The sequence below is a fragment of the Ovis canadensis genome, chromosome 6 (genome assembly GCF_042477335.2).
Source record: "Ovis canadensis isolate MfBH-ARS-UI-01 breed Bighorn chromosome 6, ARS-UI_OviCan_v2, whole genome shotgun sequence".
Classification (NCBI taxonomy): Eukaryota; Metazoa; Chordata; class Mammalia; order Artiodactyla; family Bovidae; genus Ovis; species Ovis canadensis.
In genome coordinates, this window is record NC_091250.1 from 48,546,398 (window position 1) to 48,560,384 (window position 13,987).

At 37.9% G+C, this 13,987-nt stretch overlaps 1 protein-coding gene across 2 annotated transcripts in view; it reads right to left on the minus strand.

Annotated features, from left to right (window-relative positions):
- The window catches only part of GRID2 (glutamate ionotropic receptor delta type subunit 2), a 1,666,133-nt gene that overhangs the window by 1,485,639 nt on the left and 166,507 nt on the right, over positions 1–13,987 (minus strand). The window lies entirely within an intron of this gene.

Genomic DNA, 13,987 nt, shown 5'->3' on the forward strand with positions numbered 1-13,987 from the left:
ATATTTTGCACTTACGACAAATAAACAGTTATTTTATAAAGAGCCTATATAAAAGATCAGAAAAATACTAAAATTCCTATCATAAAAAAGGAAGAGTACACCCAAAGAAATTTTGTACAAGACAAATAAAAATGCATTCTCCACATTTGAAATAAATTTTCAACAGTAAGTTCTTCTAAACCCAATAACTAGCATTTTGCAAACAACTGAGAAACAGTGAAGCATCATTTTCCATAAATTAAAGAAATGAGCACCAAATAATAAGTTTTTGAACTGAATGTTTACCTTCTGGCAACACTGTAAGCAAATATTCCAAAATATGGTAATATCCTTGGGATAAATGGCAACCCACTCCAGTATTGTTGCCTGGAGAATCCCAGGGACAGAGGAGCCTGGTGGAACCTGGTGGGCTGTCGCAGAGTCGGACATGACTGAAGCGACTTAGCAGCAGCAGCAGCAGCATAGACCCCAAAAACAGTCCCATATATAGTAAAACTTGACAGTTAGCCATATGTAATTGTCAAAAAATAACCAACTAAATCATGTCATCTAATAAAACGTTGAACAATAATTTGTAATTATTTTTATAGGTAATAATATGGAAAATGTTATAATGTCAGTTGATAGAGGGATTATTTTTTAGATGGGTATTAAGACTGCAATAATCTTTGCCAATAAATATCATAGAATAAAAAAATGGAAGCTAAGGTTCCAGAAAGTTGGCAATCATTCCAGTTCAGTTCAGTCTCTCACACCTGTCCAACTCTTTGTGACCCCATGAACCGCAGCACAGCAGGTCTCTCTGTCCATCACTAAATCCTGGAGTTCACCCAAACCCATGTCCATCGAGTCAATGATGCCATCCAACCATCTCATCATCTATTGCCCCCTTTTCCTCCTGCTCTCAATCGTTCCCAGCATCAGGGTCTTTTCAAATGGGTCAGCTCTTCTCAACAAGTGGCCAAAGTACTGGAGTTTCAGCTTCAACATCAGTCTCTCCAAAGAACACCCAGGATTGATTTCCTTTAGGATTGACTGGTTGGAACTCCTTGCAGTCCAAGGGACTCTCAAGAATATCCTCCAACACCACAGTTCAAAAGCATCTATTCTCCGGCATTCTGCCTTCTTTATACCGCAACTCTCAAATCCATACATGACTACTGGAAAAACCATAGCCTTGACTAGACAGACCTTTGCTGGCAAAATAATATCTTTGCTTTTTAATATGCTGTCTAGGCTGGTCAGTCTTCAGCAATACGTGAACTGTGAACTTCCAGATGTTCAAACTGGTTTTAGAAAAGGCAAAGGAACCAGTGATCAAATTGCCAACGACCGATGGATCATGGAAAAAGCAAGAGAGTTCCAGAAAAACATCTATTTCTGCTTTATTGACTATACCAAACACTTTGACTATGTAGATAACAATAAACTGTGAAAAATTCTGAAAGAGATGGGAATACCAGACCACCTGACCTACCTCTTGAGAAACCTGCATGCAGGTCAGGAAGCAACAGTGAGAACTGGACATGGAACAACAGACTGGTTCCAAATAGGAAAAGGAGTACGTCAAGGCTGTATATTGTCACCCTGCTTACTTAACTTATATGCAGAGTACATCATGAGAAACACTGGGCTGGAAGAAACACAAGCTGGAATCAAGATTGTTGGGAGAAATATCAATAACCTCAGATATGCAGATGACATCACCCTTATGGCAGAAAGTGAAGAGGAGCTCAAAAGCCTCTTGATGAAAGTGAAAGAGGAGAGTGAAAAAGTTGGCTTAAAGCTCAATATTCAGAAAACTAAGATCATGACATGTGGTCCCATCTCTTCATGGGAAATAGATGGGGAAACAGTGGAAACAGTGTCAGACTTTATTTTGGGGGGCTCCAAAATCACTGCATATGGTGACTGCAGCCATGAAATTAAAAGACACTTACTCCTTGGAAGGAGAGTTATGACCAACCTAGATAGCATATTCATAAGCAGAGACATTACTTTGCTGACTAAGGTCCGTCTAGTCAAGGCTATGCTTTTTCCAGTGGTCATGTATGCATGTGAAAGTTGGACTGTGAAGAAAGCTGAGTGCTGAAGAATTGATGCTTTTGAACTGTGGTGTTGGAGAAGACTCTTGAGAGTCCCTTGGACTGCAAGGAGATCCAACCAGTCCATGCTAAAGGAGATCAGTCCTGGGTATTCTTTGGAGGGACTGATGCTAAAGCTGAAACTCCAATACTTTGGCCACCTCATGTGAAGAGTTGACTCATTGGAAAAGCCTCTGATGCTGGGAGGGATTGGGGGCAGGAGGAGAAGGGGACGACAGAAGAAGAGATGGCTGGATGGCATCACTGACTTGATGGACGTCAGTCTGGGTGAACTCCGGGAGTTGGTGATGGACAGGGAGGCCTGTTGTGCTGCGATTCATGGGGTCACAAACAGTTGGACATGACTGAGCGACTGAACTGAACTGAACTGATGGGCCCTAATACCATGATCTTAGTTTTCTGATGTTGAGCTTTAAGCCAACTTTTTCATTCTCCTCTTTCACTTTCATCAAGAGGCCCTTTAGTTCTTCTTCACTTTCTGCCATAAGGGTGGTGTCATCTGCATATCTGAGCTTATTCATATTTCTCCCAGCAATCTTGATTTTAGCTTGTACTTCCTCCAGCCCAGCGTTTCCCATGATGTACTCTGCATAGAAGTTAAATAAGCAGGGTGACAATATACAACCTTGACGTACTCCTTTTCCTATTTGGAACCAGTCTGTTATTCCATGTCCAGTTCAAACTGCTGCTTCCTGACCTGCATACAGATTTCTCCAGAGGCAGGTCAGGTGGTCTGGTATTCCCATCTCTTTCAGAATTTTCCAGTTTATTGTGATCCACACAGTCAAAGGCTTTGGCATAGTCAATAAAGCAGAAATAGATGTTTTTCTGGAACTCTCTTGCTGTTTCCATGATCCAGCAGATGTTGGCAATTTGATCACTGGCTCCTCTGCCTTTTTAAAACCAGATTGAACATCTGGAAGTTCACGGTTCATGTATTTCCGAAGCCTGGCTTGGAGAATTTTAAGCATTACTTTACTACCGTGTGAGATGAGTGCATTTGTGCAGTCATTTGATCATTCTTTGGCATTGTTGGCAATGATTGAGCATAAATGGGACTGAGAATAATATTTCTTTATTATGTTGATTATGCTCATATTGTGAGCCAATAAAAATTTTAATAAAATATTTAAGTGTGTTTATATTCATATGTACTCAACTATACCTCATGCAGTCTTTACTACATGTTTTATTTGATTTCAACAATGTATACATTTTATAAACTTCTCATTTTTAGGCTCTCTTCCATTCACTTAAATTTTTGTACATGTTGGTCTTCATACTGTATTAATTACCAATATACCAATTTTCTAATCGGTCAGTGTATAATTTACTAAGGTTATAGTAAAACAAATTTGCATTAAAACTAATTCACTAAAAATGAAAATCAATATTGCTGTTCCCCAGAGGAGACTTATTTGAACACGTCTGTGGACCATGTAAGTTTACTTGGCCATGGAGTCCCCAAGTATGAGAAATGCACTTATTATTTGATTAATTTTCAACAAGAAATTTAGTGCTGTGACAACCAGCTATTTATAAAGGAAAGATTGGAAAATAATATGACTGTGTGAGCTGATGGAAATGGCAACTAATATTTGGTTTGGAAAATAAACATGAAGGGACTCTACTGTGACTCAGAAGAGCACTTGACACCCTTCAGCTGATTTCACTCACACAGATGTACGCAATCTGCCCTTAGCTGGTCTGCCAACAGTTTGCCTAGGGCGATATTACCATAGACACTTCTAAAGAAATTTTTATTTTTTTTCTCTACAGGGTCTTAACCCTTTAATTTTTTTACTTTACTGACAGAAGGAAATCACATCAACAAAACAAATCTACTTTTGAGGACTGAAGAAACATCATTACATACATATGAACTGCAATATATTTTATGTAAAGTTATTTTTGTAAACTAAATGCATTAATATCTGAAGTATATACTTATGGTTGCTTTTAAATACTAAATATAATACCACTATTATAAAAGTATTTCATTTAAGGAAAATAATTAATATATGAACTCTTAGGATTGCAAGTACTGTTTGGTAATCTCATTTAGTGTTTCTTAGCCCTACTGAATAGTTGAGATGCTTTAAAGAAATGAATAAACAAAATATTCTCAGGCTTTACAGCAGATCTGCTGAAAGGAACTGAAAAAAGGGATAGTATAAGAATAAATCTAGGACTCTGTATTAATTTGAAAGTTACCAGGTTAGTCTCATCATTTGCAAATACTTTCTCCCATTCCATAGGCTGCCTGGTTTTGGTTTCCTTTACTGTTCAAAAGCTTGTAAGCGTCATCAAGATTCATTTGTTTATTTTTGCTTTCATTTCTATCGCCTTGGAAGACTGACCTAAGAAAACATTGGTTAGATTTATGTCAAAGAATACTCTGCCCATAATCCCTTCTAGGAGTTTTAGGTGTCTTGTCTTATATTTATGTTTCTAAGCCATTTTGAATTTATTTTTGTGCATGGTGTGATGGTGTATTCCAATTCATTGACAGATGAATGTATAAAGAAGATGTGGTACGTATATACAATGGAATATTACTCAGCCATAAAAAGAACAAAATAATGCCATTTGCAGAAACATGAATGCAACTAGAGATTATCGTACTAAGTGAAGTAAATCAGAAAGAGAAAGACAAATATCAACACTGTGTGATATCACTTATATGTGGAATATAAAATAGGGCACAAGTGAACTGCTCTACAAAACAGAAATCGACTCACAGATACAGAGAATAGACTTATGGCTGCCAAGGAGTAAGCATGGATGGACTGGGAACTGAGGGGGGTTAGTAGGTGCAAACTATACATATACAATACATATACATATACAATACATATACAATACAATACAATACAATACAATACATATACAATACATATACATATACAATGGACAAACAAGGTCCTACTATATAGCACAGGGAACTATATTTGATATCCTGGCATAATCCATAATTGAAAACAACATAAAAAAGAATGAATAGATATATACAACTGAATCACTGCTTTATAGCAGAAATTAACATGGTAAATCAACTATACTTAAAGAAAGCCACCAGGCAAAATCTGGAAACCTCTGCTTTATGAAGAGATTTCTGTCCTTCACATTTCACCCAAATAGTCCAGTAACCATTACAAAGTGCTACAGTGTGTGAGTGAGTAAAAGTTGCTCAGTCATGTCCTTCTCTTTGTGACCCCCCATGGACTATACAGTCCATGGAATTCTCCAGGCCCTAATACTGGAGTAGGTAGCAAATCCCATCTCCAGATATCTTCCCAACCCAGGGATCAAACCCAGGTCTCCCACATTGCAGGTGGATTCTTTACCAGCTGAACCACCAGGGAAGCTCCTGCTACAGTGGAGCAGCCTAAATATTTACAGACATTATAGGTCACTTTGCAAGAGTCAAGTGAACCCATTAAACAGAGATAGAGTCACTGAAGACTAAATGAGAAGGCCCCCAAACCAAGGAGATATTGAGGGTACAGCTATGAATTTGTTTCAGTGAAACCTAGCTAAGATTCAGATTGGATCTCCCATATCAGATAACTCTATGGTGGAGTCAGGGCAAAGAATTCACACTGAGGCTCAGGAGAGAGCCAAGCAAAACTTAGCAAAGTAAGAAAGAATTATAGTAGCAACTGTTTAGTAAAGGCACACAACACTTTCTCTCTTCTCTAACCAAATACACTGGAGTAGTTATATCTTAAAAAGAAAGAGAGGGATATATATCTCAGAGTCAGCCTATGATCAGCCTCCTTTCCACTCTAAGCTATCATTTTCTCAGTTTAAAGTCACACAGGAAAGATGGAAGAAAACACAATTTAAACCTAACTTGAGACCAGAGTTATAACTGAATATTAATAACAAAATGGATTAGAAAAAATTAAAAATTTATACCAATGGCATTAAAGCATGGGGCATGATTATCTGAGATGAAACTATTCATTGGGAAAAATTCATAATTATGCCCAAACCAAAGTAAGACTACTCAATAAATCAAGCAAAATATATTAATACAGACTATAGAAATTTAAGTTTACTTTTTTTGGAACTACATTACAGTGGGGCTAGTCTCTATTAAAATCCCTAAGAAACCTGGCTTGTTTCTAAGTCAGCTCTTCCTTATGCTGTCCTTATTTCATGTTTTGTTGGATTTGAGCACAGTACCAGATATTTATAACTGCTATATCTATTGTAAGATTTATCCCATTGCTCTTTTTGTTTCCCAAATCTGTCATTCAGCATATCACCTTTTTATCTCTCTCAGCTTTAACTTGCAAGTTTGATATAGGCTCCCTCAATGTTTTCATGGCTGTTTCAAAGATTTGAAACAAATGAGAGAAAATTCAGGCAAGAGCCCTGAATCTTTTAACTGAAGGAAGCTTTCTCTACTTTTATATGCTGATAGAGGTGGCACAGCAGTAAAGAGTCCACCTGCAGTACAGGAGACATGTTTCAATCTCTGGGTAAGGAAGATCTTGACCTAAGAAACAGCAACCCATTCCAATATTCTTGCCTGGAGAATCCCATGGACAGAGGAGCCTGGCAGACTACAATCCATGGAGTCACAAAGAGTTGCACATAACTGAGAATGCACACACTTCTATTATGGAGCACAAAGGCAAAAATCTCCATGATATCCCATCTCCCTCAACTGACTGGGATATAACATTATGGTTAAAAACCTGAATTCCAAGACCAGACAATCTGTGATTAAAACTACACGCCTGCTACTGGTTGACCTGAGTTTATACAATGAAGAAAGTAATATCTACTTAGATGATAGAACTGTTGACAAGATCAGATGAGTTAAGAAATATGAAATAATTAGAAATATCAGGTATACAAAACTCATATAAATATTAGATATTTTTACTAGATGATGGTTATTAAAGTCCAGATACAGGACATTGACTACAGTTGCCTAATAATCACAATCCTATCACAGGCAAACAAATATAAATGTATATCTGGCATAACTTGGGCTTCCCTGGTGGCCCAGATGGTAAAGAATCCACCTGCAATGTGGGCAACCTTTCATTCTGTAAAGCCAATCCAGATTCTGGTTATTATTTTTTCTAATAATTTCTTATAGATTTGTCTGAAAAAGTTTTCTTCACATTTTTGAAAAAATATTTACTTAATTGTTTAAATAGCGAACAAGTGACCTCAAAAAATGTATCAATTATGTAAATAAACTGTCCAACTGTGCAAAATTTTTAGAATATATTCTAGCTGTCATTATTTATTTTGTTGTTATAGAGACTGTAAAGGTGTTTAAAAAGAAAATCAAAGGGAAATTCTTTTTTCGTTAATCCTCGTGGTATAAATGGCATCTCTACTTGAGAGGGGGCTTCCCATGTGGTGCTAATAGTAAAGAACCCACCTGCCAATACAGGAGACATAAGAGACATGAGTTCAATTCCTGGGTCAGGAAGATCCCTCGGGGGGAGGGCATGGCAACCCACTCCAGTATTCCTGCCTGGAGAATCCCATGGACAGAGGAGACTGGTGGGCTAGAGTCCATAGGGTTGCACAGACTTGTACATGACTGAAGTGACTTAGTACATATGCATGTGCTTGAGAGGAAGTAGAACATGCTATGAAACTCTCTCAAAGAATTGGCAGTAAGACAGAAACCCATTTTACCAGATTTGGCTGTAGTTCTGTGATATACTACTTGAATAACACATTGCACAAGAGACACTGTTGAAAGAGCAAGGTTTGTGTATCTAAGTGTTTTCTTTCAGAAAACTTGAGAGTTAAATCAGAGCAAAGAAGAAAATTTGGAAATAAATATTAAAAGGCAATGGTGGGATTTTTCAATGAGAAGAGGACACTTTAAGTCAGTAGCATAGTAGCCAATGAAAAGCTGGAACAACCAGCAGGAACATATGCCTGTGGATAAAATATAGGCATCAAAGAACACAGAGAAAAGTAATATACTATACAAACACTTAAGACTGTTTGAGCTGAAAAGGAAATATATGTGTGTGTGTGTATATATATATATTTTATATATGTATATGTATATATGTCTGTACATACATACACACACATGAAGGATAGCCTCCAGAAGGATTCTATATAGTTACAACACAGTGTATTATCCCTGTTAATATTCCATTGCACTGTAGTTGTTCAAGATTATTTTTATACTTCACAGTTGGAAACAGCAAAAGGAATAAGTTAAACAAATTAAAAATAAAGACAAAGACCCCCCCAAAAAAACCAGGATATGCTGAATAGTAGTTTTTAATAAATGAACCAAAATTAGATATTCAAAACTATGCACAGAATTTTTTAGCTCAATAACATCAATTTGTGAGAATATCATCTTGAAAGAAAGAATGTTAGAAGAAATGTTTTTCTTTAATTACCACATGGGAATGCCACACCGACTCATCTGCCTTTTGTTTTTTTTTGTTGTTTTTTTTTTTCATTTGAACAATAGTCAGTTTTATTTCTATTTCACTGCATGTCATTAAATGCTAACAGTTATTCAATTTAGTGTCACTTGGTATAAAATGCATGCACTCCTTTTCTTTTTTAATTTTAAAATCTTTAATTCTTACATGCGTTCCCAAACATGAACCCCCCTCACCTGCCTTTTGAAAAACCTGTATGCAGGTCAAGAAACAACAGTTAGGACTTGACATGGAACAAAGGACTGGTTCAAAATTGGGAAAAGAAATACATCAAGGTTATATATTCTCACCCTGTTTATTTAACTTATATGCAGAGTACATCATGAGAAATGCTGGGCTGGATGAAGTACAAGCTCAAATCAAGATTGCGAGGAGAAATATCAATAACCTCAGATATGCAGGTAATACCACCCTTATGGCAGAAAGCAAAGAGGAACTAAAGAGCCTCTTGATGAAAGTGAAAGATGAGATTAAAAAAGTCGGCTTAAAACTCAACATTAAAAAAACAAAGATCATGGCATCTGGTGCCATCACTTCATGGCAAATAGATGGGGAAACAATGGAAACAGTGACAGACTTTATTTTCTTGGGCTCCAAAATCACTGCAGATGGGGACTGTAGACATGAAATTAACATGCTTGCTCCCCGGGAAAAAAGCCATGACCAACCTGGACAGCATATTAAAAAGCAAAGACATTACTTTGCAGACAAACACTCATCGAGATAAAGCTATGGTTTTTCCAACAGTCCTGTATGGATGTGAGAGCTGGACCATAAATAAGGCTAAGTGCCAAAGAATTGATGTTTTTGAACTGTGATGTTAGAGAAGACTTTTGAAGGTCGCTTGGACTGCAAGGAGATCCAATCAGTCAATCCTAAAGGAAATTAATCCTCAATATTCACTGGAAGGGCTGATGCTAAAGCTGAAGTTACAATACTTTGGCCATCTGATGTGAAGAACTGACTCATTAGAAAAAACTTGATGTTGGGAAAGTTTGAAGGTGGGAGGAGAAGGGGATAGCAGAGGGAAAGATGGTTGGATGGCATCACGGACTCAATGGACTTGATTTTGAACAGGCTCTGGGAGATGGTGAAGGACAGGGATGCCTGGTATGCTGCAGTCCATGGTATTGCAAAGAGTGAAATATGACTGAGCAACTGAACAACAACAGTATACTGCACTGAAAAAATTTTAATTAATTGTTACATGAATTCCTGAAGTTTTCGGTTAGCTCAAACACTGAGTATTTTCCTATTTATTAAATTAAAAGTATGTTGCCCATCCCCCAGAGGAAAGCACTTTCACATACTGATGGTTAATATAGATAATATTATTTTTGTCCTCCAAGAATCGTTCATTTAAAGGCAATTGTGACTTTAACGTTCAGTTCAGTTAAGTTCAGTCACTCAGTCATGTCCAACTCTTTGCAACCCCATGAACTGCAGCACACCAGGCCTCCCTGTCCATCACCAACTCCCAGAGTTCACCCAACCTCATGTCCATTGAGTCAGTGATGTCATCCAGCCATCTCATCCTCGATCGTCCCCTTCTCCTCCTGCCCCCAATCCCTCCCAGCATCAGAGTCTTTTCCAATGAGTCAACTCTTCGCATGAGGTGGCCAAAGTACTGGAGTTTCAGCTTTAGCATCAGTCCCTCCAAAGAACACCCAGGACTGATCTTCTTTAGAATGGACTGGGTGGATCTCCTTGCAGTCCAAGGGACTCTCAAGAGTCTTCTCCAACACCACAGTTCAAAAGCATCAATTCTTCAGCGCTCAGCTTTCTTCACAGTCCAACTCTCATATCCATACATGACTACTGGAAAAACCATAGCCTTGACTAGATGGACCTTTTTGGCAAAGTAATGTCTCTGCTTATGAATATGCTATCTAGGTTGGTCATAACTTTTCTTCCAAGGAGTAAGTGTCTTTTAATTTCATGGCTGCAGTCACCATCTGCAGTGATTTTGGAGGCCCCAAAAATAAAGTCTGACACTGTTTCCACTGTTTCCCCATCTGTTTCCCATGAAGTGATGGGACCAGATGCTATGGTCTTAGTTTCCTGAAAGTTGAGCTTTAAGCCAACTTTTTCACTCTCCTCTTTCACTTTCATCAAGAGGCTTTTAAGTTCCTCTTCACTTTCTGCCATAAGGGTGATGTCATCTGTACATCTGAGGTTATTGATATTTCTCCTGGCAATCTGGATTCCAACTTGTGCTTCTTCCAGCCCTGCGCTTCTCATGATGTATTCTGCATATAAGTTAAATAAGCAGGGTGACAATATACAGCCTTGACATACTCCTTTTCCTATTTGGAACCAGTCTGTTGTTCCATGTCCAGTTCTTACTGTTGCTTCCTGACCTGCATATAGGTTTCTCAAGATGTTCCAGCTTGAACATCTGGAAGTTCACAGTTCATGTATTGCTGAAGCCTGGCTTGGAGCATTTTGAGCATTACTTTACTAGCGTGTGAGATGAGTGCAAGTGTGCGGTAGTTTGAGCATTCTTTGGCATTGCCTTTCTTAGGGACTGGAATGAAAACTGACCTTTTCCAGTCCTGTGGCCACTGCTAAGTTTTCCAAATTGTATAGGAGACAGGGATCAAGACCACCCCCATGGAAAAGAAATGCAAAAAAGCAAAACAGCTGTATGAGGAGGCCTTACAAATAGCCGTGAAGAGAAGAGAAGTGAAAAGCAAGGAGAAAAGGAATGTTTTAGCATCTGAATGCAGAGTTCCAAAGAACAGCAAGGAGAGATAAGAAAGCCTTCCTCAGTGATTAGTGCAAAGAAATAGAGGAAAACAACGCATGTAAGAATTAAAGATTTTAAAATTTAAAAAATAACTAACTAAAAAAAAACACAACAGAATGGGAAAGACTAGAGATCTCTTCAAGAAAACTAGAGATACTAAGGGAATATTTCATGCAAAGATGGACTCAATAAAGGACAAAAATGGTATGGACCTAACAGAAGCAGAAGATATTAAGAAGAGGTGGCAAGAATACACAGAAGAACTGTACAAAAAAGAGCTTCACAAGCCAGATAATCATGATGTTGTGATCACTCACCTAGAGCCAGACATCCTGGAATGTGAAGTCAAGAGGGCCTTAGAAAGCATCATTACAAACGAAGCTAGTAGAGGTGATGGAATTCCAATTGAGCTATTTCAAATCCTGGAAGATGACTTTAATGTAATGTTTACAAATTCGGGGTATGCTTTCACAGACAGGAATATCCACAATTATGTTAATGTTCTTTTCAATATGAAGACATGGAAGCCAGTCCCAAATCCTCACTTATCAGAAAATCTTCTATGTGAAGTTCTAGATGAATCTTAATATCTTCTTACATAGAATAGTGATTCCTAGGTTCCCCAAAACCACACCAAATAGTGTCAGATACAACACAAATTCTATCACAAGGGGTAAAGGAAATTTAAGGATTAAAAGAAAGCAGTCTATCGGATTATTCTGACATAACCCCTCAATGACAATATCCTGGAAAAATATAACCTAGGACTAGGTGTCTGCAGTAACGCAGAATTCACTGTTTCCTAAGGCACCCCATTCTAGAACCAATCATAGAGACTTATTCCTCACAGTAAGTTTAAAGTCTTCCTCATTACAACTTCATTGATGAATCCTAGTTCTTTCCTCTGCAGTACTGTAGAAACGTTAAAACACCTTTTACAAGAGAACTCTGCTAGTATTCAGAAAAACAGTAAAAATTGTTTATTCTCCAGGACAAAGCTCCTAGCACCGTAAGCAAGTCTTCATACATTGTGATACACATGGACTCACTCTCTGGTTTATTCTGCTCCACACAGGGTTCAGTTTATCAAATATTTCTCATAAAGTATAATCCGATATAAAAGAAGAAGAGAACTAACACTTGCTCTGATTTAGATACACAAGATCTCATGAGAGGTGTAGCACATTTTTGTTACTCATTGTACAAAACACATTTATCTTTTTCACAGATGTGATACTGTGTTTCTGTACATTGTCTTCAGCTAGATTTGCTCCTCATTTACTTTTTGATAGTTATGGCTTATTATTATTTTCTTTTAAGAATTCTGTTGAAAACTACAATGGTATCACCTCACATCAGCCAGAATGGCTATTATCAAAAAATCCACACAATAAACTCTGGAGAGGGTGTGGAGAGAAGGGAATGAAAGATTGTGGTGTGAGCCATGTGCTACGCCAGGATTCATGACCTCCAGAGAGGATTTCAATCCAGGGCCAGAGGCGAGGCTTGACCATTCTGAGCTTTTTGTTTAGCAATGATTTATTAAAGTATGAAAGAGATAGGGAAAGTTTCTGACATAGACATCAGAAAGGGACAGAAAAAATGCCCCCTTGCTAGTTTTTAGCAAGGCGTTTTATGTCTCTTTGGAGAAGGAAATGGCAACTCACTCCAGTACCCTTGCCTGGAAAATCCAATGAACAGAGAAGCCTCATAGGCTACTCTCCATGGGTTCGCAAAGAGTGGGACAGGACTGAGTGACTTCAATTTTTTGTCTCTTAACAAGCTTATAATCAAATAAAAGAAACACCTCAGGGCTGAGGGAGTTTCACCAGGCCCCTCTTCCACATTATGCATTTTTGAGATAGGATGGCAAGAGGTGTGTTATCCCTGGCCATAAAACAATTGACATGAACTGGTCTATTGAGCCATTATCAGCCCAGGGTTTGAGAAAAGAAAAGAAAAAAAAGTTAGTGTCAGGCGGAACTGATTTGAAGAAAGGCAGATTTCAAAGCAAATACACCGTTTCATTAACAGAGTTTAAGAAAAACATTTCCATAAGAAAAATGCATTGGTTAGCTCAAGGTTTGAGAAAAATTAAGTTCAGGAAGAAACAGGTGTTCTCAACAGAGAAGGGAAAGAAAAAAAAAGTCTGTCACTTGCATTTTATTTCCTCCAGCCTCTTGGTGACCTCTGGCATTCCTACTTGTTAACCCTGTCAGGAACCCTCTTACAGTATTCGTAGGGATGTAAATTGGGTACACCCACTAAGTAGAACAGCATGAAGGTTCCTTAAAAAAATAAAAAGAGCTACTATATAATATATTTATATTCAGCAATCTCACTCCTGGGCATATATCCTGAGGAAACAATAACTGGAAAAGATACATGCACCCCGGTGTTCACTACAGCTCTATTTACAATAGCCGGAATATGAAAGCAAATTAAATATCCATAAAGAAGATGTGGTACATATATACAACAGAATATTATTCAGCCATTTGTTGTTATTGTTGCTCAGTCACTAAGTTTGTTTCTCACTCTTTGAGATCCCATGGACTTAGCACACCAGATTCCTCTGTCTTCCAACATCTCCCAGAATTTGCTCAAATTCATGTCCATTGAATTGGTGATGCTATTCAGCTATCTCTTTCTCTGTTGCTCCCTTCTTCTCCTGCCTTCCT